This window comes from Thalassophryne amazonica, chromosome 20 (genome assembly GCF_902500255.1).
Source record: "Thalassophryne amazonica chromosome 20, fThaAma1.1, whole genome shotgun sequence".
In the NCBI taxonomy this organism is placed as follows: domain Eukaryota; kingdom Metazoa; phylum Chordata; class Actinopteri; order Batrachoidiformes; family Batrachoididae; genus Thalassophryne; species Thalassophryne amazonica.
The window spans coordinates 45,666,332-45,691,546 of record NC_047122.1 but is presented as its reverse complement, the minus strand read 5'-3'; the positions used below and the strand labels follow the sequence as shown (position 1 = coordinate 45,691,546).

The window sequence follows — 25,215 nt, the reverse complement described above, 5'->3', positions numbered from 1 at the left end:
AACTGTTTAAAGGGACATTACAGTGTTGTGGTGGAAATTACGGCGATAGTGTGGGACAACTACATTTTGTTTTAAAAAAAAATCACAACAGTTGTGTGACATTGAATACCCCAATTATGTTTTGATTATTTTACTGATATTTTAAAACATTAGAAAAAACGTTTCTTTACCATTCATTTTTATCAATGAAGATCAAAAGTCTGGGTGTGGGACAAGCACAAAACGGCAATATTTGCATATAATGATGCTGAAAAAAGGTGAAAAAGTCATCATAGACTACTAGAACAAATTTCTTAACACACTTTCATTGTAAGATAACTATAAAGTGTGAAATTTCCCCTTTTTTCTGTTTTTCATACAATATGATCAAAGGACATAAGTGCCCGTAGTCTAAGAATCACCCATACACAGTATTTTTTTTTTTTTTTTTTTTGCTTAATGATAAGGTTTCTAACCGATTTAAGGTGACAGAGAGGTTTTATGGTGCTATAGGGTGTCTGTTTACAACATTATTTCCTGTGAAGAACCATAAAATAATATAGATATAGGGCCATGGGACAAATACATGTTTGGAATCATATACATACAAATGCATTATGGTGGTGCAGGAGATCCAGGGTTCAAAGGCCACCCATGTACTAGTCTACTCATACATCTGGAGTTGCCTCAAAGCTCATCCAGCATAGAACTAGCTTTAAATCAATATACAGTTCAATGTGGGATCTGTTGTGGTGATTCCTGCATGCATGGACTGGATGTTGGAGAACAGCTGCTTAGGTATCTTTGCAAGTGAAGAAGAGTTTATTGACCTTGATGCTGTAATCTTTGTGGAATCAGTTGATAACCTGATCGCAGTACTTGAAAGCTAAATGAGGAATCAAAGTGTCAGGCTTGTTACAGGACAGTTGCAAAACCAAATATCCAGGCTTTCAATGACTTCCTAGACTCAGCCATCAAAGTGTATCTGTATGTGGTAAAAGTATTGAACTTGTAGACAGTTATGTTTCTTGGCAGTGACTTTCATTTCTCTGGGTCCCCTAGTTTTCAGATTGAGACCTGCCTGGAAAGTCCTACTTGAGTCAAGAAATTGCTAGAGGGATGCATTTGGTGATGTCAATGCCTTTGCAGGAGAAAAAAGATTTAAGTCTTTAAGGGCCTGGTCTTATTGTACTGTTGTGAAACTTTGAATCTTGTCATGTTCTGGACTTTTTTGCATCATGTTTGTTCTGCTTAGTTTTGGTTGATTTGGTTTCTTCTGTGCGTTATTTCTCTTGTTGGGTTTTTCCTGCTTGGGCTTTGTCTTTCCCTATCTCTCTTGGTGGTGGGTGGCGCACACTGTTTGGGCCACACCCTGTTCTGGCGTTTTCCCACACACCTGTTTCTACTCTGTAGCTCATCACCAGGGTGTATACAAGCTTCACTGGTTGCACTAGTTTTCCGTCAGCTCGTTGTGCCTTGTGCCATCGCTTCCAGCTCCATTCCTTGTGTTTTCCTCACCTTGCCTGCTTCCTAGTGTTTTTGACCTACTGCCTGTTTTTTTGACCACATCTTTAGCCTGATGTTCATGATTTGTTTGCTGATTTTGGACTGCCTTTTTGTATACCAGACCCTGCTGAGTCCTGCATTTGTGTCCAGACATCTCTGTCCATGCAACCTTATAAAGCTAACTACTGACCTGAGGTGACAACTGGATGTCTTTAGTGTCAAGTCTCTTAGGGTACCACAGGAATGATAGTTACTTAGGGAGACTCAGAAGAACTGTACCACTTGCACTGTGGGGAAATGCCAGCTATGGCCTTTTGGCCCTGTGACACATTTCCTTAGTGTTGAGGATTCCAGCAACTGGAAATTCTTTTGTGTATGTTCATTTGCTCTTTGTTATTGTTAGAATGGTTTAAGCAGTGTATCAGCCCTTTGAGTCTGGTCTGCTTGAGTTTTCTTCCTCTAAAAAGGCCTGAGGGAGTTTTCCCCCCCTTACCACTGTTGGCTATGTACTTTCTCGGGGAGGGGAGTAAGCTTAGACCCAAGCCTTGTGAAGTGCTAGTGTGATTTGACAATATATGAAATCAATTTTATTGAACTGGAAAAAGCCAAAGAGACACCACCAATTCATCGGCTGCAGCAGATAGATGATTACATATGCGAGGCAAAGATCTACCAGTTGTTGCCATCCAGAACCCTGGACAATTTGATGGTGTGTTGAATGTAGCGCCAGCCCAAACTCCCAGACCTAATATTTTAGAGAAAATTAACATTCCAAATCTAAAAATATTTCAAATAACAAACACACTACTCTTTGATCTACTCAACAGTAATTTATTTATTTGCAAGAACTTGTCAGTTGGATAAACAAAAGCAAGGCGAGCCAAATGTGGCCCCTAAATTGGGCAGCACTGAGATTTTAGGATAATTTAAGAAAAAAAACAAAGTATACTAGACAAAGCAAATTTGGAACTTTGTTCCACAAAACAATACAGGTGAGTAAAATCACATCTCTTGAGAATTTGTGTTGAAAAGTGTTCCATTTACAAATGGATGGGGGGGCTGTATCCACCCAGTAATCTGATCCAAAAAAAAAAAAAAAAAATTATGAGTCTAATCTGGCCTATCATTCCCCACCTCTCTGCCAAGTTTCATTATAATTAGTTGGTAACTTTTTTCTATGTATTCAGAGAGAAATTCAAACAACCAAGAACCTCGGTGACGGGGGTAATAAACTAAACAGTAACAGTCAGCTCTGTAACTGGAGCAACTTCATGCGGAGTCAGAGAGCGCCACTGAAAATGCACCGTTAACAACATTCCCCGCTGAAATGCGGTGGTGTTAATCAGAGCACTGTTGTTCCTGAATTTTTTACTCCCTGTACACCGACTTGATCTATTATTTTCTGTGCCACTGTTATCTCAATCAAGCCTCCTCAAGCTGTGGAATTTCCTCTGCTTTCACCAACCCACAGGGCAGAGATAGAAATTCACCTTGTGAGTGTGAGCTCATGATTCCCAGTTTTACACAAACTGACAAAATACAGAGTTAATATATTTGTTCAGTTCTGTTAAAATACCAAAGTGAATAATCAGTCATCGTGTAACATGAGCTCTTTGGAACGGCTCACTTTCCAGATAATGATTGCAAACATCATTTAACATTCTCACATTTGTAGACCTCAGACAATATGAACTTATGGTCTTAAAAAAAAAAAAAAGTAATGCATTCACTCTTTCTGAAACTGCTTATTCCAGTTAAAAGGTCATGGGGAAAGGACAGAGTGCAGCCCATCTCTGGGGTCATAGGGCAAGAGGCAGGTTGGACACTGTACAGGCTAACAGTTTAATCACAGTACCAGGCATTATTATATTCAGAAATTCCTTTAAAGTACAGTAGTGTTCAGAATAATAGTAGTGCTATGTGACTAAAAGATTAATCCAGGTTTTGAGTATATTTCTTATTGTTACATGGGAAACAAGGTACCAGTAGATTCAGTAGATTCTCACAAATCCAACAAGACCAAGCATTCATGATACGCACACTCTTAAGGCTATGAAATTGGCTATTAGTAAAAAAAAGTAGAGAAGGGATGTTCACAATAATAGTAGTGTGGCATTCAGTCAGTGAGTTTGTCAATTTTGTGGAACAAACAGGTGTGAATCAGGTGTCCCCTATTTAAGGATGAAGCCAGCACCTGTTGAACATGCTTTTTTTTTTGAAAGCCTGAGGAAAATGGGACATTCAAGACATTGTTTAGAAGAACAGCGTAGTTTGATTAAAAAGTTGATTGGAGACGGGAAAACCTATACACAGGTGCAAAAAATTATAGGCTGTTCATCTACAATGATCTCCAATGCTTTAAAATGGACAAAAAAAAAAAAAACAGAGACACATGGAAGAAAACAGAAAACCACCATCAAAATGGATAGAAGAATAACCAGAATGGCAAAGGCTCATCCATTGATCAGCTCCAGCCTCCAGGATGATCAACAACAGTCTGGAGTTACCTGTAAGTGCTGTGACAGTTAGAAGACACCTGTGTGAAGCTAATTTATTTGCAAGAATCCCCCACAAAGTCCCTCTGTTAAATAAAAGACATGTGCAGAAGAGGTTACAATTTGCCAAAGAACACATCAACTGGCCTAAAGAGAAATGGAGGAATATTTTGTGGACTGATGAGAGTAAAATTGTTCTTTTTGGGTCCAAGGGCCACAGACAGTTTGTGAGACGACCCCCAAACTCTGAATTCAAGCCACAGTTCACAGTGAAGCATGGTGGTGCAAGCATCATGATACGGGCATGTTTCTCCTACTATGGTGTTGGGCCTATATATCACATAGCAGGTATCATGGATCAGTTTGGATATGTCAAAATACCTGAAGAGGTCATGTTGCCTTATGCTGAAGAGGACATGCCCTTGAAATGGATGTTTCAACAAGAATATGACCCCAAGCACACTAGTACATGAGCAAAATCTTGGTTCCAAACCAACAAAATTAATGCCTCGCAGAGGTGAAGAAATCATGAAAAAGTGTGGTTATACAACTAAATACTAGTTTAGTGATTCACAGGATTGATAAAAAAGCAGTTTGAACATAATAGTTTTGAGCTTGTAGCATCAACAGCAGATGCTACTATTATTGTGAACACCCCCTTTTCTACTTTTTTTTTTTTAATAATAGCCCAATTTCATAGCCTTAAGAGTGTGCATATCATGAATGCTTGGTCTTGTTGGATTTGTGAGAATCTACTGGTACCTTTTTTCCCATGTAACAATAAGAAATATACTCAAAACCTGGATTAATCTTTTTAGTCACATAGCACTACTATTATTCTGAACACTACTGTAGGTAGGGGTTACCCGTTTTGGTGAAATACAGCAGGAACCTTGAGTGCCCCATGGCCACTACAGTAACCATGATGGCTCAACAGGAACCCTGAACATGAGATGGCTAACAGGGCTCTGGTGAAACAAGAAGTTCTCATAAGCGGATCAGGTGGAGGAGGTGATTGGTTGTAGCCCAACAGCTGTGAAGGCGGCTGAAGGCTGCAGCAGGTCCTCAGACCCTTATCATCTGGGATTACACAACAATCAGACCAAGTTAAGGATCTGTCAAGAACAGTGTGTTTGTCAGGGGACGACATTCCCACGTTAAACAAACCCCATGCCTATGTGTCTCTAGATCGACCCTGGATGTAACCCCATGTGGGAATCGTTCAAGCGACTCTTCTTTGCCACGATAACACAAAGCACATTTCTTTGTGAATAAATCAGTGTATTACTTGACAACCTTTAAAATTTTACATTGTAACCAACAGGGTACATCATCCCACCAGATGGCACCATCGTAGCCTTTCCAAGCAAATCTTTTTAATAAGAACCAGTTCCATTGAGTGCAAGTCATTTTCGGAAATAGTCATTGTACATTTGACACTAAATCGTTGTCTGAAGCAATTTAATTTACGCATTTCAAAATGGCAAACTCGTTATCACAACCCAAGTAATCCCCGCTGCCCACTATATCTGTTTCAAGCAGCATTTGTTAAACAGTTTATTTCACAATATGCAACTTAAAAACCGTGAATAATTTTCTGAAGAAATGGTTTCATTTAGTGCTGAAGGTTTTCCTAACACTGAATCTGTTTGATTTGCTGGTTGAGTGATTCAAAGCCTTGAAATTCTGTATTTTCTCAACAACCATTTCAAAACAATAAACTGTTACTTGAAGAAAACTGTTCAGAGCATCACACAGCCTTTCCGCTGTTTATTTTTGGCATGAATCAGCCCACTGAACTGCAGATTTTTTTTTTCTTAAAATAAACAGATTGCACCTGATTGTCTGGTTCATTTTCTCTATCATACCAGTTTGGAGTTACTGCTGCATTTCAAGGTTAGGATTTGAAAGTGGTTCTGTGTCTGCCTGCAGTCACTGCGGTGTCGGAGCCGGACCATATGGTGAGCACCAGAGGCACAAATAAAACAAACTGACTTTGTGAAACCATCCTTTACTCTGCCTCAACACGGTTCAAACTAATGAGCTCCATAAGGTGCATTCAGATCAGCGTCATTTGGAGTTGTTAAAATAAGAAATTACACATAATTAGAGCTGTGCCAGAGGTCAAAGTTCACTCACACACACACGCACGTGCGGTTATGATCCAGCCAGCTGCCACACCGTCATCTGGAAGTTACACATCTATGTAAATGAGGAGTAATTACTACATAGATGCTCATCTGCCATGATGCGCCTCACAGACGCAATCTGAGATCAAAGAAGATGGAACCAAGAAGTTCTACTGGGCGATGGGAAAACAGCATGCACGGCGACATGCACGTAACAGCAGGTGACCTCGCTGCAGTAAAAACTCTGGAAAATTATGAAGCTTTCCAAAGAGTTCTTCTCACTCAGAAAACTTGTTACTGACAGCTTTTAGACCAGTGGTGGAATCATTAGCAGGGGAAGCAGACACCATCTGTGCAAACAGGCTCTCTGAAGAGATACACAGCAACACATCATACCAGTTAGCACTTAAAACCACAACCATTTCTGCATCAGAAACACCAAAATGAAAATGGTTACCCTCAGGGTGACCGGTATCTTGCCAAAAGATGAACAAAAGAGACTACCACAAGGAATGACCATCTAGAGGGACTGACGGGCAAGGCCACCCACTATATTCATGCCAGATTTGGAAGCAAAAACGCATAAATTGCAACCAGCAAAGGTTTTTTGTGATTGTAGCATTTGACCCTTTTATGTGCTGAAAGGTGTCTCCATAGTACTGCTACATGTGAAATTACAAGAGTCTGCAATAATGTCTTGCACGCTTTTTTACCCCCTTAATAAATCAAAATTTTGCACATTCTTCCATCATGACGTCACCAAAGGACATCACATCTTAAAACTTTTGCTATATGCTGGACCATCTTATCAAGCCCTTTAATGTGGTGTATTACAAGACATGTTTTATTCAAATCTGAAATTTATGGGCAAGGCCTGAAAATTCAGTAAGGTGTGTGTGTGTGTATGTATATATATATATATATATATCTCATGTTAAATTTGGAGGCAACATTTCAAAAAATTGCAACCAGGAAAGTTGTTTTGTTGAATTTAGTGTTTCACCTTGCTGTGACCTTGACTTTGATCCTGTTTGCTGAAAGGCATCTTGCTAGGGCTACTATAAGTGCAGTTGCATGACTCTGCGGTGTAAACTGTGTGCTCCAGAGCAAGCTAAAGGTGAAAATTGCAATGATTACAAAAATAAATAAACATAGTAACATATCTTGCAAAACTTTGTTTTGGCAAGTTAATCAAAAAAAGATGACCAACCTCTTTAATGTGGTTGACTGCAAGTTTTTTCCATTGCAGACAACAGACATTTGGAGCAACACCTTGGTCCCCATGTCTCCAGACAGATGGTCGGTTAGAGTAAACATCGGCTGCCTGCAGCGTGACGTGACCAGTCGACTGCACTCCACCTGCCTCCAACGTTATATGAGCAATATGTTTCAGTTTGAGCAGTGGCTCAGGAGAATGTGCCATTATGGCCTATTTATATCAGGGGGCTGTTCCAAGCTATAAAACACAGCCTTATGAGATGGGCAACATTTGGGTAATAACCCAGAAAAGCGTATTATACAAGACGCTTCCTTTTCAGAATGAGTACTGTATGTGTCCCTGGTGTCGACTAATATCTGCCATCGCCTTTACATGCAACCGAGTCTAAAGACCTAAAGCCAGCTAATGTGGGTGAAAAGAAAAAATGCACTCAAGTGAACTCTGAAAATTACCTTTGCTTTGGAAGTAACAGTCATTATAAAGCCTCACATGCATTCATAACTAATGTGAAAAATGGGGATTGGACGCACCACAATTTTCTGTGCTTTTAAGAGCGTTGCACTTTGAGGAGATAATTACTTGGCTCTGCAAGTTGCCGCAATTTTTGCTAAAAATGGCTGCACAAGTGTACGCTGAAAGCAAACGGATTTGGAGTGCATCTGTCCTGCTTATTAGCTTCTCCTGTAAGCTTCCATTTACTTGAACCTGCCTCAGGAAAGTACACAAAGCTCGTCTGCACAGAAAGCTTTGGACAAAGATTTATAGCGCCACTGTATGAAGACAATCCCAGCGTGTGCATGTCAGCTGGGACTAAAACATATGACTTGTCTGATCCCGCAGTTTCATCAAATGACTGGCTTTTCATGCAGGTTACATGAAAGTTAACCTCCATACAACTTGACAGTTATACAAACTGATAGTCCTCATACAGTACATTTCAGTTAGCTGGCTGGACTGGTATTTTTTCATTGTTTGCATCGTTTCCTTGTTAGATTATGTCAAATCAAGTGATACTGTAGCTACTCTGGCAAGTTCACATCTTGTTGAACCTTTTTCCTCTATGGATAGTATCAATTCACACTAGTTTGATCACTTCTTCTGGCCAATGCCTCGTTTGATTATTTAGCTAGAACTCTTGGTCAAACTCTTGTGCCTGCTGTCATGGTAAACATCCACCAGGTGGAGTTATTGCTCCATTTCAAGAACCATCAATATTGGCTGCTGTGGGACACAGCCAACAACAACCAACCTCTTGCTTATTAGTATTCCTTTAGAGAAAAAGAAAGCTTGTTGCCACCTTGTGACATTGGTATGAACCTGAAGCTTGATATTTGATTGCGGTTTAGAAACAGCATAGCATACAAAACCAGGGTCGACTGGCTGTTGTATGAAACTAGCGTCCTAATGCTGACAATTGTTGAACTTTTGAAGATTGAGTTTTACACAGTGTATTTCTTAAGGTTTTACACTGTGCAACTCAACCGCTCCTTTGAGTCGCCCAAGTCTCAAGAAACTAAAGTTTCATCACATCAAGCAAGCTGAATACTGGAATTCACACAAAACATCACTTAACATAAATGTGATTCATTCAAGTGACATGTTAATGTTAAAATAAATCTCGTGTTTTACCTATGGATTGACAAATTAAGGAGACGCTTCTAGCAAATAGAATTCCCTTCTTTGTCTTTCGGCTGTTCACGTTAGGGGTCGCCACAGCAGATCAATCGTTTCCATCTCACCCTGTCCTCTGTATCTTCCTCTGTCACACCAGCCACCTGCATGTCCTCTCTCAGCACATCCATGAACCTCCTCTTTGGTCTCCTTCTCCTCCTACCTGGTGGCTCCATCCTCAGCATCCTTCTCTCTATATACCCTGGGTCCCTCCTCTGCACATGTCCAGACCATCTCAATCTCACTTCTCTGACTTTGTCTCCAAACCGTCCCACCTGAGCTGTCCCTCTGATATGTTCATTCCTAATCTTGTCCATTCTTTTCACTCCCAAAGAGAATCTCAACATCTTCAGCTCTGCCACCTCCAGCTCTGCCTCCTGTCTTTTTGTTAGTGCCACTGTCTCTAAACCATACAACATAGCTGGTCTCACTACTGTTTTGTAAACTTTCCCCTTCACTCTTGCTGATATTCTTCGGTCACAAATCACTCTTGCCACCTTTCTCCACCCACTCCACCCTGCCTGCACTCTCTCTTCTTTCACCTCTCTACCACACTCTCCATTACTTTGAACAGTTGACCCCAAATATTTAAATCATCTACTTTCACCACTTCTACTCCTTGTAACTGCACTATTCCACTGGGCTCCCTCTCATTCACACACATGTACTCAGTCTTGCTTCTACTGACTTTCATTCCCCTTCTCTCCAAAGCATATCTCCACTTCTCCAGACTAGACTCAACTTGCTCTCTACTCTCACTACAGATCACAATGTCATCTGCAAACATCATAGTCCATGGGGACTCCTGTCTGATCTCATCTGTCAACCTGTCCATCACCACTGCAAACAAGAAAGGACTCAGAGATGATCCTTGGTGTAATCCCACCTCCACCTTGAATGAGTCTGTCATTCCGACTGCGCATCTCACCGCTGTCACACTATTCTTGTACATGTCCTGCACTACCCTAACATACTTCTCTGCCACTCCAGACTTCCTCATACAATGCCACAACTCTTCTCTTGGCACCCCTATCATAAGCTTTTTCTAAGTCCACAAACACACAATGTAACTCTTTCTGTCCTTCTCTGTACTTTTCCAACAGTATTCTCAGAGCAACATTGCATCTGTAGTGCTCCTCTCGGCATGAAACCATATTGCTGCTCACAGATCTTCACCTGTTTTCTAAGCATAGCTTCTACTACTCTTTCCCATAACTTCATGCTGTGGCTGATCAGCTTTATGCCTCTGTAGTTACTGCAGCTCTGCACATCACCCTTGTTCTTGAAAATAGGAACCAGCACACTTCGTCTCCACTCCTCAGGCATCCTCTCACTTTCCAAGATTTTATTAAACAATCTGGTTAGAAACTCTACTGCCATCTCTCCTAGACATTTCCATGCCTCCATTGGAATGTCATCTGGACCAACTGCCTTTCCACTCTTCATCCTCTTCATAGCAGCCCTCACTTCTTCCTTGCTAATCTCTTTTACTTCCTGATTTACTCTCACCACATCATCCAGCCTTTCTCTCGCCCATTTTCTTTATTCATCAACTCTTCAAAATATTCCCTCCACCTTCTCAGCACACACCTCACTTGTCAGCACATTACCATGTGCATCTTTTACCATCCTAACCTGCTGCACATCCTTTCCAGCTCTGTCCCTTTGTCTGGTCAATCAGTACAAGTCCTTTTCTCCTTCCTTACTATTCAACTTCTTGTACAGCTCGCAATATGCCTTTTCCTTTGCTTTAGCCACTTCTCTTTTTGCCTTATGCCGCATCTCCTTGTACTCCTGTATACTTTCTTTATCTCTCCGACTATCCCAAAACTTTTTCGCCAACCTCTTTCTCCTTATGCTTTCCTGGACCTCTTCATTCCACCACCAAGTCTCCTTGTCTTCCTTCCACTGTCCAGATGTCATACCCAGTACTGCCCTAGCTGTCTCCCTCACCACATCTGCAGTACTTTTCCAGTTGTCCAAAATTGCTTCCCCTCCAACTAGTGCTTCTCTCACCTGCGCGCTAAATTTCACACAGTCTTCCTCCTTCAGCTTCCACCATCTGATCCTTTGTTGAGCCCTCACTCTCCTCTTCTTTACCTCTAAAGTCATCCTACAAACAACCATCCTATGCTGTCTAGTGACACTCTCTCCTGCTACCACCTTACAGTCTGATTTCTTTTAGCTTGCATCTCCTATAAAGAATGTAGTCCACCTGTGTGCACCTTTCTCCACTCTTATGTTACCCTGTGCTCGTCCCTTTTCTTAAAGTAGGTATTCACCACAGCCATTTCCATCCTTTTTGCAAAATCAACTACCATCTGTCCTTCCCCATTCCTATCCTTGATACCATATCTACCCATTACTTCCTCATCACCTCTGTTCCCTTCACCAACATGCCCATTGAAGTCTGCTCCTATCACCACTGTTTCATGCTTGGGCACACTCTCCACCACCTCATCTAACACACTCCAGAAATCTTTCTCCTTCATCTCACAACCTACCTGTGGGGCATATGCACTGATGATATTCATCATCACCCTTCAATTTCCCAACTTCACACTCATCACCCCTGTCAGACACTCTCTTAACCTCCAACACACTTTTAACATACTCTTCCTTTAAAATGACCCCAACACCATTTCTCTTCCTGTCCTCACCATGGTACAACAACTTGTACCCACCGCCGATGCTCCTGCTCTTACTTCCCTCCACTTGGTCTCTTGCACACACAATATGTCTACCTTTCTCCTCTCCATCATATCAGCCAGCTCTCTCCCTTTACCAGTCATATACAACATTCAAAGTCCCCACTCTCATTTCCATCCTTCTAGTTTTCTTCTCCTGTTGTTCGTGGCAACGTTTTCCTCCTCTTCTTCGTCGTCTTCGCCCAGCAGTAGCCCAATTTCCACCGGCACCCTGTTGGGCAATAGCACCGGTGGCGGACATTGTTAACCCGGGCCGCGACCGATCCGGTATGGGAAATACCGGATCGGTATCGGAAAATAGAAGAATTCCCAAATGGGTATAATTAGAAGTTAGACAAAACACCAAAATTCAATAAGGTAAAAGCAGGATAAAGTCATTAAACCATGACAAGGACACTTGAACGATGTCATAAACAGCAAGATGCTGTAATATCAAATGAACTGATAAAAAAAGGTTGCCATCCTTTCATACTAGAGGGTTTTTTCCCCCTCATTTATTGCAGTATGTTTGCCTTTGTAGAGTTTTACCGACTATTACAGCTGTTTAAACAAATAAGTTATAAGAAGAAACAGTCAGGCTGCACAACGGGTGCAATGGCTTGTTAACATGTACACTAAAGGTCTGTGATGTTTCAAGAAAGTATGCAAATTTATTTGATTTTCCAGGATTCAGCTACCTTTGAGAGAATTTCCATTTGAAATGGAATCATTTCAGTCAGTAAATCCACACACATTCTTCGACTGTAATAAACATAATCAGGTAGATACACCAACACAGTGGGCTGTTCCATTTTTACTTTTGTAGAATACATTCCTTAATTTTATTTCAGCAAGGGACCCACTCTGGTGGTTCAGTTCTTCTGGACACGATAGATCGATTTCCACTCTTGAGGGGTGGAGATGGACCGGCTGTCTACCTGGGTGGTTGCCATCATGGGACCCAAGGTGCTTCCATGGTGTACGTAGCATCAGCGCGTTCCCCAGACTTGACCCAAACTAACCATGACTGCCACATTCAGGTTTCCTATTACCGCAGAGAACAACTGAGTGTTTAGCCCACAACATGCACAGCTGAGGGCCACCTCTCAGTTTCAGGGCCCTCAGCTGTGCATGTTGTGGGCTAAACACTCAGCGGCTTTTGATGGCAAAGGCACTATACTACATATAGTAGCTGTGGATCAATGTCAGAGCGGGTTATCCATTAAGTGCACTGGGCAGGTCAGTCGATGCCTTGCTACTGTGTTATCTGTGTTTGTCAGAATCCAAAATTCCTCCTGACGAAAGTTGAAGTCCATTTGTGACCAAAAGAGTCCTTTTCAGCAAAGCAAAGCTGGATTCCTTCAGGTTCAAGAACTTTATTTTAGCGATTTCTGCACATTTACCCAATAGTGGTGGGGGGGTAGTCAGTCCATTCTTCTCACAAACCATATAGTGGCACCACCTGAGGAAGAATTGTTCTAATCTTTATTTATAAAGTACTTTTATTAACAGAAGTGCACCAAAAAAAAAAAAAAAAAAAAAGGTCATGTACATGTGTACCTCACTGAAGGAAAACACTATGCAGCACAAGAACCCTGAGCCAAATAAACTACAAGGGGCACTGATGTAATGCGTTAACATGTTACACATCTTGCTAATTAATTCACTGCAATTCAAAGATAGAGTCATTGCGTTGTTACAGTACACTAAAACTGCTCGTACACCTGGTCACAACTCACCGCACCTCCTCCAACTGCCTCACAACAACTTCCATCTTTCCCAACAGAGTCCTCCAAGACAGGCACACAACTCAGCAAGAGTTGGGGGAAGTAACCCCCCACATGTTCGGTACAAAAAAGGTGCACACAGTCCTGAACTCCTTTGTTCTCTGTATAAAATTAGGATGCAGAAACTTTACAGCATGTAAAAGCTGCTTAAGAAGCCTAGACTCCATACATCTAAAGCTCCACAGATGCATTAGCCACTAATCGCTACCCACTAAAGATTCAATGATGTCATTTGCGGTTTTTACTCACACACACACAGTAGTAAGCTTCAGTGGTCTCAGATGAAGCCCAGCGGAAGAACAGAGTTGCAGTTCCTTGACTGACTGAGGTTGGCTCCAAACGCGAGCAGGTTCTCATTCAAGTCCACGATAAAAATGTGCAACTTTAGTGCAGAAATAAATGCATTTACAGCCTGGTAGACACACAACGTCTTGGTTTAAGATTTTTATGACCATGTTCACATTTCGGACAAGAAAGATGGCTGGTTTGAAAGAAGTGCAAAGGAAGCCACCCATGTCAGAATAGAAGTGGGTGGATGTCTGAGATGTCACTTTTCCATGTTGTCCTTTCATCCCTTCACAGAAAAGTTTTAAACTACTTCATTTGTCCCCCAAGATCGACATGATTCTGACACCTTCCAGCAAAACCGGGGTCATTATTCACTGACAGTTTGCAGCCAACAATGGAGGACTCCACCCTGGAGGAGACTATCTGGATGTTCTGACCAGTTGGTCCCAGACTGATGAAGCCAGGTGGATGAGTGGCCAAAAACAATTCCTAGCTAAACAAGTTCATTCCAGTAAAGTGAGAACCTACACAACATGCCCATATATAGAGGGGGTTCAGGGGGTTCAACCGAACCCCCCCCCCCCCAAGAATTCTGCTGATTTTTTTCTGACCTGGATATCAACGTTATGTATTTTCTTTTCATTGATAATAAGCAACAAGCACTAACTGTTACACAGCTATTATCACACACCCTCAAGTTTCAATTTCCTCTGCCAGAGTAATCCCTTAAGTGATGAAAGGGGAAACTGCTAGATAAACTTTTCCCATGGGGGTTGAGAATTTTTGCTCCCTGGTCCCTATCCTCCTCTGATATCAAACAGATTAGTAGGCTTGTAAATACCCATGTAGACACACTTGTCTGGTTTGTAAAAACATGTTTGTATGTATAAGCTGAGAAATAAAGGGAGCTTCTCCTTCCTGTTGCAAATACTGTAAAGGTGAAAATATTCGCATGGGATTTATTATGCGAATTTCGCGAGTTAAACAAGGTCGCCAAAATAAATATCGCTATTTTAATACATAACGTACATATACGTACATATTCATAATGTAAACGCAAATATTAATACAGCTAAATATGAGGTAACTATCCGACCTTTTTATTTTTTGCAAAAACTATATGGATTTGAATCATGTGCGCTTGCATCAGCCAAGCTTGAACCTTCGTGCGCATGCGTGAGTTTTTTCACGCCTGTCGGTTGCGAATGACGCAACCGACAGGAAGGTATAAAGTTTGCATTAATGTTATCTTGGTTCTACCTGGGTGGTTCTTATGGCAACTGATCCAATTCCAAGCAAGGACTATTTGTATATAAAAATGTATTTCCTAAAATGATACATTTTGGGTTTCAAATTAAATTTATGTAGCTTTTTACCCCTCAAAATCCTCAAAAAGCTTCTGCTTCGGGTGGCTTTGCCACCCTGAGCCCCCCACGAGGGCGTTGCCCCTCGACCACACCGGTGGCCCTGCGGCCCACTGGACCCCCAACTCAAGGATTTGAACCCCCTCTTTCACATTCCTATATACGGCCCTGCACAGAACCATTTTTAAAAATAAGAGGCCCAAACGCAGCCCATGTGGTCAAATATACTGAAGCACAAAGCCACTCCGAGGAGCACTATGAAAAATGCAACATACAGTAAATGTCATGGTTTTATCTTCACAAAATAAATCTTGAGAGTCCTGAGCTCACAGGCTGTAGATCAGAATCCTGAGATATTCCAAAGTGCCTGTTATTTTCACTCACAAGGGACAGTCGGGCAAATCACACAAATCAGTTTGAACACTCTGGAGCCAGACTTCTGGTTATGCACACATTAGAGTGCAACAGCTAAAAATGTTCATGTGTATTAAAACAGCCACATTAAAACTAAAATTTTCTCCAACATTTTACTGAATTGTGCTCTAAAAGACAGTGTAGAATTGATTACACAGTGACCAATTCATCATTTTACAGCTCCTGTGATTTGCCACAGTTCTTTCTCTGCTGAGTGCATCGTGCATCATCCTGTCTGGACATTTATGACATTCTGTTCAAACTGTCCTTTCCTGACTGAAAAGTTTTTCCACATCCAAACACTAGGATGCGTTTCTGTTTATTCAGCGAGCCTCTTCCTGACGACCACTGCGTTTGTCCAGACGTGCCAAGAAGAGACTATTTGAGCGTGCACCTGCAGTTTTAAATTGCTTTGGTTCATTATGCAGCTGGTGAAGAATTTGTTTTGAAGTGTTGCACTCAATGTGCTGTTTTTTTAAGAACTACAGCCTTGAATTTAGCAGGCTGTGCTGCATTTATGACATTATATGCAATTCAGTTTATGGCAAGAAAAAAATATATGATTTTACTGCGGTATAAAACTGGCACTTTTTTTATTAATCGGCCATATTTGTTCATGCATTACAGATAAACTGCTGGACATTATGGATGATACCAGTCACCGTCATCAGCAATCAGAGGAGCATCTTAAGCCACAAACGGCTCCTTCCCGAGTGCAGGATCAACAGACTGAAAAACTCCTTTGTCCCTTAGCCCCGTTTACACATAGACGGTAAGAGCTCCCGGAAGAGTTTTTGGCTCCTCCGGGCCGTCTTAGGGATCAAACACCGTTGTTAACGCCAGCGCTAGGGGGCGTGGCTTAGTTCCGGCTTCACCGGGAATCGTCAAAAAAATTATTCAACATGTCGAATAATTCTGGGAGCGCTCCCGGAGAATTCACGTGATGACAGAGACAACGTGGACAACGGCGTTTGATACTTTTTAATCGCCGTTTCATCCTGTCCCTTCCTGTAGTGCCGCAGTTTACACCGCCGTTATTCGGCGGCCGGCGTTATATCCCTAATCAACGGCGTATAAAATAGAGATAGAGCCCACATCGGCGTACACAACAGCATTTTAACCGGCGACAGAGGCAGACAAAACGGCAGCGCTAGCGGACAATACGCCGTTCTAAACACCACTTCCCAGTTAAAAACAGCGTTCCAAACAGCCGATAGGCGGCGGTCAGTATAAAAACGCTAGCACGCTGCATAAAGGCCTCTCACTCGCGGCCAGCTCCAGATATTTTTGCAGAGAAGCTCCAGTATGCCTCCTAAAAGAAAGTTGGCAGCAGCAAGGACTTACCAAGAGGTCTGGTTCAGAAGCAGAGGAGAAGCCTGTAGTGGAGACGGAGCAACACGTGGAGGGGGAAAGGAAGGAGAAGAAAAGGCTGAGGATGATCTCCCTCCCCCTGCAGTGACAGAGGCATGTATTCCTGCTGCTTCAGCCTATTATACTCTGGGGGCGGTGCCTATATGCAAATGATCCTGGAGTAACGCAGGATTTGCCTGGATAAAAACCTGGGTATTAACCAATGGTACACAGGGCAACAGAACACCGCTGTTCTCACGCGCATCTTAACCTGTGATTGTAAAGGATAGAACTGGGTATTAACCCCCGTTGCTTGACGTGTACCGGATACTGTGGCGTCAAAACGCCGCTTTATTCGGCAGATTTAGTGGCGTTTTATCCACCTATTTGTGGATAGTACGGTGATCAAAATGCCGGTGAAATGCTCCACCCCTTTCCACTGCGAAAACAGCCAGAACTACCGCGAACTTCAGTCTACGTACTACCCGCCGACAAAACCGTCTATGTGTAAATGGGGCTTTAGACCATCAGACTGTACAACTCCTCACTTGGGGGGAGGAGGAGTAACAGGAAGACAGGGGACAGGAAGGAGAGGAGCAGTAGTAGCAAGCAGTATTTATATTTCTATTTACATTTTGCAAATTGGTTTTACTTCTACTTCTGATACTCTGTGTGCTTCTTACCCTTTGTGCTGCTATACAATGCTGCTGGAACCTAAATTTCCCTGAGGGAGTCTTCCCAAGGGATCAATAAAGTTCTATCTAATCTGATCTACAGGAGCAGAGGTCCTTCACTACAATGCAGAGAAGGGTAACTTGATTTAAAAACCTACTGATCCACCACATAACAGTCAAATACACAGCAGTTACACATACATTTTATATATATATATATATATATATATATATATATAAAACACCGGTGAAGTGTACTCCACTGTGGTAGACATATGCACTTGTTGTGAGTTGTTGAACTCAGAATGCAGACATAAACCGCGCAACAAAATTGCAATAATAAGTGAGCTCATTTACCAAGTTTGAAGACCAAAAACAGGGAGCAGTCCAAAACATCCGGTATTAGGGAGAGATCACAGATGGACACACCTAAATAGTGACACATAACGAGACAACACATAACAGGTGTGGTGATTAGAATGTGAAACAGCTGTGACTGATAGCGGGTGATATGGACCACGCCTACAACACACAAGAAAAGATCCAACAGAGTGAAGATATCAAACTCCAGGAACAAGCGTGAATCTGATCCAAACCAAACCACAAATAACTGCTTAACAGAAAAACAGTGAAAGAGAAAGCAGAACTCAAAAGTGGCCAGAAACTAAAGAGGAACTCAAGAATGTAAGAAGTAAAGGATCTGTAGTCACAAACCCCCCCAAAAACAAGCTACTATAGTTACCAAATATGACACAGGACAGGGACCAGGGATAGGCTGGCATGAGAGTTTGAAGGTATGATAACCTGAGGTAAACAAAATACTGCAGTGCACTATTGCACACCTCCAGACACATCAAGTCAGTGTTGAGGTGCTCTCTCTCGTGAAAATGATTAATTTTTTGTACTGATAACTATATGGATTAACAGATTAACTACCAAAGTTTGAGAATTAGTTAAAAACAAAGCATCACAGAGCACCACCTCATTATCACATTTTTGAAAACAATAATTAAATAGTTGCTGTACATCACACAGAAATAACTTTACAATGTTCCACCAGCAGGTGAGACAACTGTCTCATGACACAGGCATAATGGATTTTGATGAGGTTGCTCACTCTGGCTTTTTGCTTTGAATTCTTACTACACTGAGCGATGGAGAAAAACTGATTGTTAGTTTGATAATTAGCCTTATTATCTGCCTCATTAGTGAGGATTAAAAATTTAACGTTGCGCCTACTTACCCAATGCTTAATTAAGTTAATTATAAAACATAGGTGTCAACCTGACCCCAGAAAGGGCAAAGAGGGTGCAGGTTTTCATTGATGAACTCATCCCATCTGCTGTTAATCAGTGAAATCACCTGGTGGAGTTGGTGGTTACAAAGAAACCTGCACCCTCTTTGCCCTTTCTGGAGTCGGGTAGACATCTATGATAAAATAGTGTTGCCTTAAATTCATCAAGGAGCTGTGGGTGATGCTGTTTTTCCCTCCTCTTTAAGTCACTCTTCAAAAACACACTTCGCACATTAGGTGGATTTCTTCCTCCAAGTTGCTTTTTAAATAAATTAATACCATGGTGTAGGGGTTTTTAGTTAAAAAACAAAAAACAAAACAAAAACCTTACCGACTGAAAGATGTGGAAAGACATCAGGTATATTTAAAGATCTCTTATAATCCAGCAGGAACTCTTCACAGTTTTGGAACTGTGGGATTGTCACATAGCACTTTGCTGTGGAACCAGTAACTAGCCTATGCCAGTCAGTTCCCATCTTGGTCAATAAAATACTCCTAGAAATTAAATATTAAGTCAGTTTTAATACTTGAACAAGGTTGCACTCAACAAGAACCTAGGGATGACTTTTACAATTCTGCAACAAAAATCAATACACAGGTGATACATGCTACAAGTGTGTGTGTGTGTCAGCAGAGCAATATACTCCATGTGTGTATCATTCCAGTGTCTGAACCCTGTGGTAATAAACAGAGGATATGAAGGTGTCTGCAAGACTGTCTTACAAAATTTTAAATATGAATCTATAATGTAGGACTTGTTGTCTACAGAATTATTTGATCCAAAAATGCTTTCATTTCACATATTAAACATGCGGCAAGTTTCAACGTAATTACCATCAAGACTTAAAGAGATGGACACCACATCACAACAACGTACACGATCAAGTCCATTTATTCCTCCAGCAGCCAAGGTGCTCAAGCCCTGCCTGGACAAATTATGGAAATTACTGTAGAAAAACATTACATGCAAATAGTAAATGGAGATGGATTATTAGTTGCAAAGGAGAGAAAACTCTGCACGCAGATATTTTTCATGTAAAATGAGAAGCTGAGAGTTTCAGCTCTGCACCCATGCTGGGAGTAACGTTTCTGTTCTCTAAAAAGTCATGATGAAAACTATAAACAATACTAAACATTAGCATAAGTATTACTGCTGCCAAGATTACAGAGAACATTTGAGGATGTTATGTTGTATTCGTGTCCCTGCTATAAATACAGCATGATGACTGTTCTTTCCATGCATATAGAAAGAGAAAGCCACTTGATGTCATTGTGTTGTCCTCAAAATACAATCACTGCATGACTCCTAAAAACATAAAGCTTAATGCAATCCAATTATACAGAAATAAATTTAATTGATTGGTATTTTGGTTACTTAATTAAAGGACCATTTTAATGCTAAACTGAGCAGATGGCCTGAAAACAATACAAATATTGACTGTAATCATTTTTTTAAACCATGTGAACTGTCCTGATGTTGATTCAGCAGCAGCCTATTCTTCCCTTCTGTTGAATATTACATGTGTCCTTATCTGGACCCTCAGGCAGGGCCTCCTGTACACTATCACGTTCACCCTCATGTGACATCTGTTAATATTAACACAGTTTTTTGTGTACAGTATTTAGCTTTTAGCCATGATCCTCCTGCTATTAGCAACACAATGCCATTAGAACTATGCCACTTTTTTTTAAAGGGATGGAACATATAATGTCTTCAAATATGTCAAGTCAGATTAGCCAGGGTTTCCTGCCACCATCAAAGCATCCACATTAAATAAAAATGTTCCTTTTACAGCCATCAACCAATGCAGCGTCTGTAGACCTGGAGTTTGCAGACAACTTAAAGCCTGGTTTCAATTCCAGAAGTGCACCATGCACTTCTTCACAGACGTTGAAGCTAAAAAACTGTCGATGTGTGCCACCTTTCCATGCATACAAACCGGGAAAAACTTTTGTATTCTCAAATCTGTCTTTTCTGGGTGCTTCAGCTGCCAAGCAACTGTTCAAATTACTTTGACATGCTTCAGGTTTAGTGTCAAGATTAAAAGAAAGTTTAGGGCTTTTTTTAAAAAAATGCATATATTTTCCCTTTGCATAATGCATTGAACCCACACTCTAAACCCGAATGTTCCAATTAATTAAAAAGATTAAGTAGTGTAAACTCAAAGTTTTAACAAAACATTTTACTTACTTATATATTTCAAGTTTGTGTAACATGGTCTTGTTTTTGAGTAAATTAAACTGAGACTTTTTGATTGACCTGAACTAATTGTATATTAAGTAAGCATAACATCAAAGTATAACTTAAGCACAACTTAAAAGAATTAAGTAATTTCTCTATGTGGAGTTGTGTCAGGAAGGGCATCCAGTGTGAAACTTGTGTCACCTCAACATGTGGATCTGTTGTGGTGACCCTCAGTGAAAAGCAAGGGATTTACATTTACTTAATGAACACTTTAATTGTAATCATGAGGTACAAGTAGCATACAATCAAAATTTTAAGTTCTAGGAACAATTGACATTCACAAATATGAACTCAAAAATATTGTGGCAAGTAGATTACCTCAGTATTTTTGAGTTCTGCTAACTTGTTTGGGTTTACAGTGCACTCATTTTGTGCTATGCGAGTGCATACACATCCTCTATAAAATGGGGCACTACGTCATCAGAGAAATCACAAAATGTGAGAAACGTAGGCTGAAAATACAGGATTTGCACTGACAAATGTCTTTTTTAGGCGGGAGGGGGGGGGTGCTACAACACCATCAAGTATCAAGTCTCACTCTAGAGCTGCCTATGACTCTAACCAGGAGCATTAATGATATTAAAGAGAGTATTTTCAACTTACTACACAGCAAATTGACCAGCATACATGCAGTCCCAACCCAGTGAGACTGGGCTGGCAGTCCACATACGTTACACCAAAAGGAATCAGTGAACAGTTTTCACCCTGTAAAACATAAAAAAATATAGGTTTCTGTTACCTGTACGTACAGTAGTGTTCAGAATAATAGTAGTGCTATGTGACTAAAAAGATTAATCCAGGTTTTGAGTATATTTCTTATTGTTACATGGGAAACAAGGTACCAGTAGATTCAGTAGATTCTCACAAATCCAACAAGACCAAGCATTCATGATACGCACACTCTTAAGGCTAATGAAATTGGATATTAGTAAAAAAAAAAAAAGTAGAAAAGGGGGTGTTCACAATAATAGTAGCATCTGCTGTTGACGCTACAAACTCAAAACTATTATGTTCAAACTGCTTTTTTTAGCAATCCTGTGAATCACTAAACTAGTATTTAGTTGTATAACCACAGTTTTTCATGATTTCTTCACCTCTGCGAGGCATTAATTTTGTTGGTTTGGAACCAAGATTTTGCTCATGTACTAGTGTGCTTGGGGTCATATTCTTGTTGAAACACCCATTTCAAGGGCATGTCCTCTTCAGCATGAGGCAACATGACCTCTTCAAGTATTTTGACATATCCAAACTGATCCATGATACCTGCTATGTGATATATAGGCCCAACACCATAGTAGGAGAAACATGCCCATATCATGATGCTTGCACCACCATGCTTCACTGTCTTCACTGTGAACTGTGGCTTGAATTCAGAGTTTGGGGGTCGTCTCACAAACTGTTTGCGGCCCTTGGACCCAAAAAGAACAATTTTACTCTCATCAGTCCACAAAATATTCCTCCATTTCTCTTTAGGCCAGTCGATGTGTTCTTTGGCAAATTGTAACCGCTTCTGCACATGTCTTTTATTTAACAGAGGGACTATGCGGGGGATTCATGCAAATAAATTAGCTTCACACAGGCGTCTTCTAACTGTCACAGCACTTACAGGTAACTCCAGACTGTCTTTGATCATCCTGGAGCTGATCAATGGGTGAGCCTTTGCCATTCTGGTTATTCTTCTATCCATTTTGATGGTTGTTTTCCGTTTTCTTCCACGCATCTCTGTTTTTTTTTTTTGTTGTTTTTTTTGTCCATTTTAAAGCATTGGAGATCATTGTAGATGAACAGCCTATAATTTTTTGCACCTGCGTATACGTTTTCGCCTCTCCAATCAACTTTTTAATCAAACTACGCTGTTCTTCTGAACAATGTCTTGAATGTCCCATTTTCCTCAGGCTTTCAAAGAGAAAAGTATGTTCAACAGGTGCTGGCTTCATCCTTAAATAGAGGACACCTGATTCACACCTGTTTGTTCCACAACACTGATGAACTCACTGACTGAATGCCACACTACTATTATTGTGAACACCCCCTTTTCTACTTTTTTTTTTTACTAATAGCCCAGTTTCATAGCCTTAAGAGTGTACATATCATGAATGCTTGGTCTTGTTGGATTTGTGAGAATCTACTGAATCTACTGGTACCTTGTTTCCCATGTAACAATAAGAAATATACTCAAAACCTGGATTAATCTTTTTAGTCACATAGCACTACTATTATTCTGAACACTACTGTATGTTATACTAAAAGGGATCAGTGAACAGGTTTCACCCTGTAAAACATAAAAAAAATATAGGTTTCTGTTACCTGTACATATGTAGCTCAGGGTAATTATCCTTCTCTGGGTCAGTTTGTAGAAACACCATTAACCTAACAGTGTGTCTTTGTGGGTTTTTTATTATTATTTATTTATTTATTTATTTTTGAAAATGTAATTTTGTACTGAAGGTCTTGTGTCCCACATTGCAGAAAGGTCTGTAGTCCAGTACCTATTTGTGAGTGGGCAATATTTTCAATCAGCCATGCCATGACAATAAGAATGTGCAAGGTAACTTCTAACTGCATTGTAGTAATCACTGTGGAGACTCATTTCCAAGTTTTATTGGGGGGACAACATTCAGAGAGAGAGAGGAAAAAAACAAAAAAAACAACCATAAACAGTTTGATGTAAGTCATGATTTTATTGGTTTGCAAAAGGTGTGGAAAATATATGGAAGCTTAAGGGGCATGAAGGCTACAGTGCTGGAGTAGGAACTTGACCTAGATCTTTAAGGGATGCATCTTTGCTGCAAATGAAATACCTGGAAATGGATAGAGAGGCCATTGTTCATTATATACGGGTACAATTTTTGGCCGTGTGACCTTCAAAAACAGGGCCTTCATCACTGAACTTGACCTAGACCTTCCAGAGATGTATCTTTGCTCCAAATTTGGTAAACCTGTTATTTCTTTGAAAAGTTATTGGGAGTGCAGTGTTATCAATATTTTTGGCGTTATGACCTTCAAAATTAGGTCAAAGTTAGTCATCACTGAAGGGGGCCCTAGAGCTTGAAAGGACACACATCTGCTGTAAATTTGATGAATCTATCTGAAATCCTTGGAAAGTTATTGAGAGTACAGCCTTCATCACACACAGAGATTAGTTTTGGCTCTGTGACCTTCAATATTTGGTCAAGGTCGCTCATCATCGAACTTAACTTAGACCTTCAAGGGATGCACCCTCTCTGCAAATTTGGTAAATGTGTCTCAAATATCTTAAAAGTTATATGGATTGCAGTGTTTCAAGCTAGTTTGTTTGTTTGTTTGTTTGTTTTTTTGGCTGTGTGAACTTCTGTGTTTGGTAAAGGTCACTCATCATGGAACTTAGCCTTGACCTTCAAGAGATGGAACCCTGCTGCAAATTTGGGAAACTTGTCTCAAATCTATGAAAAATTATAGGGAGCATAGACAGCATTTCTATGTCCCTCCAGTGGGGCGATGGGGAACAAAAAGTGAAGTTAAAAGATGAATGACTTTGAGAACCTGCACAGGTCAAGATCGCAAAAAACACTTTTACAAACTCTAGCTAAAAAGAGTAGCTCATGGTAGCCAATTCATCCTCACTCTTCATTGGTAAATGCACCTGTCAATCATCAGTTAATGAGCATGCAGCCAATCACAGGCTTATTACTGGATAGCAATGATAGGAGGAAAAACTGTTTTCGTTACTGCCTCATGTCACGTTACGTTACAGAGCTTTCGATACCCCGTAAGTGGTTAGTTTGTTGCACAAAGTTGGGTAAAAAAAAAAAACACATTTGCCTTTTTTCTGCAAATATTCATAAAGAGATGTGTAGTTCACTTAAGTGAAGAAATGGAAAACTGAAAAGGGCTGCAACAAAGTATTTTGTCTAATGTGTTATTAGATCAGGAAAAGAAACCCACAAAGACTTGACTCTTTTGGTAGCAATGTGCTGGATACCACACATCACTGAGGGCTTTTCCCGCCTCTCTCTCCCCAGCTGGAGAGCAGAAAGTCAAAATTCCCTGTTGTCATTAAATGCAACATTAGTCAAACCCTATCAGACTGTTACTCAACCAATATTTGTCTTGTTCACCAATAAGTGCGGTACA

At 40.7% G+C, this 25,215-nt stretch overlaps 1 long non-coding RNA gene across 2 annotated transcripts; it reads right to left on the bottom strand.

Moving 5' to 3' along the window:
• Positions 1-486: 486 nt before the first annotated feature.
• On the bottom strand, positions 487-24,824 carry LOC117502032. Of its 2 annotated transcripts, XR_004558166.1 has the most exons (5): positions 24,493-24,824; positions 24,237-24,322; positions 24,165-24,169; positions 11,733-11,739; positions 487-497 (listed from the first exon to the last, which is right to left on the bottom strand). It is a non-coding gene; the product is annotated as an uncharacterized LOC117502032 (long non-coding RNA). The 2 variants fall into 2 exon arrangements; XR_004558165.1 differs by having other exon boundaries at positions 24,237-24,824.
• Positions 24,825-25,215: the final 391 nt, after the last annotated feature.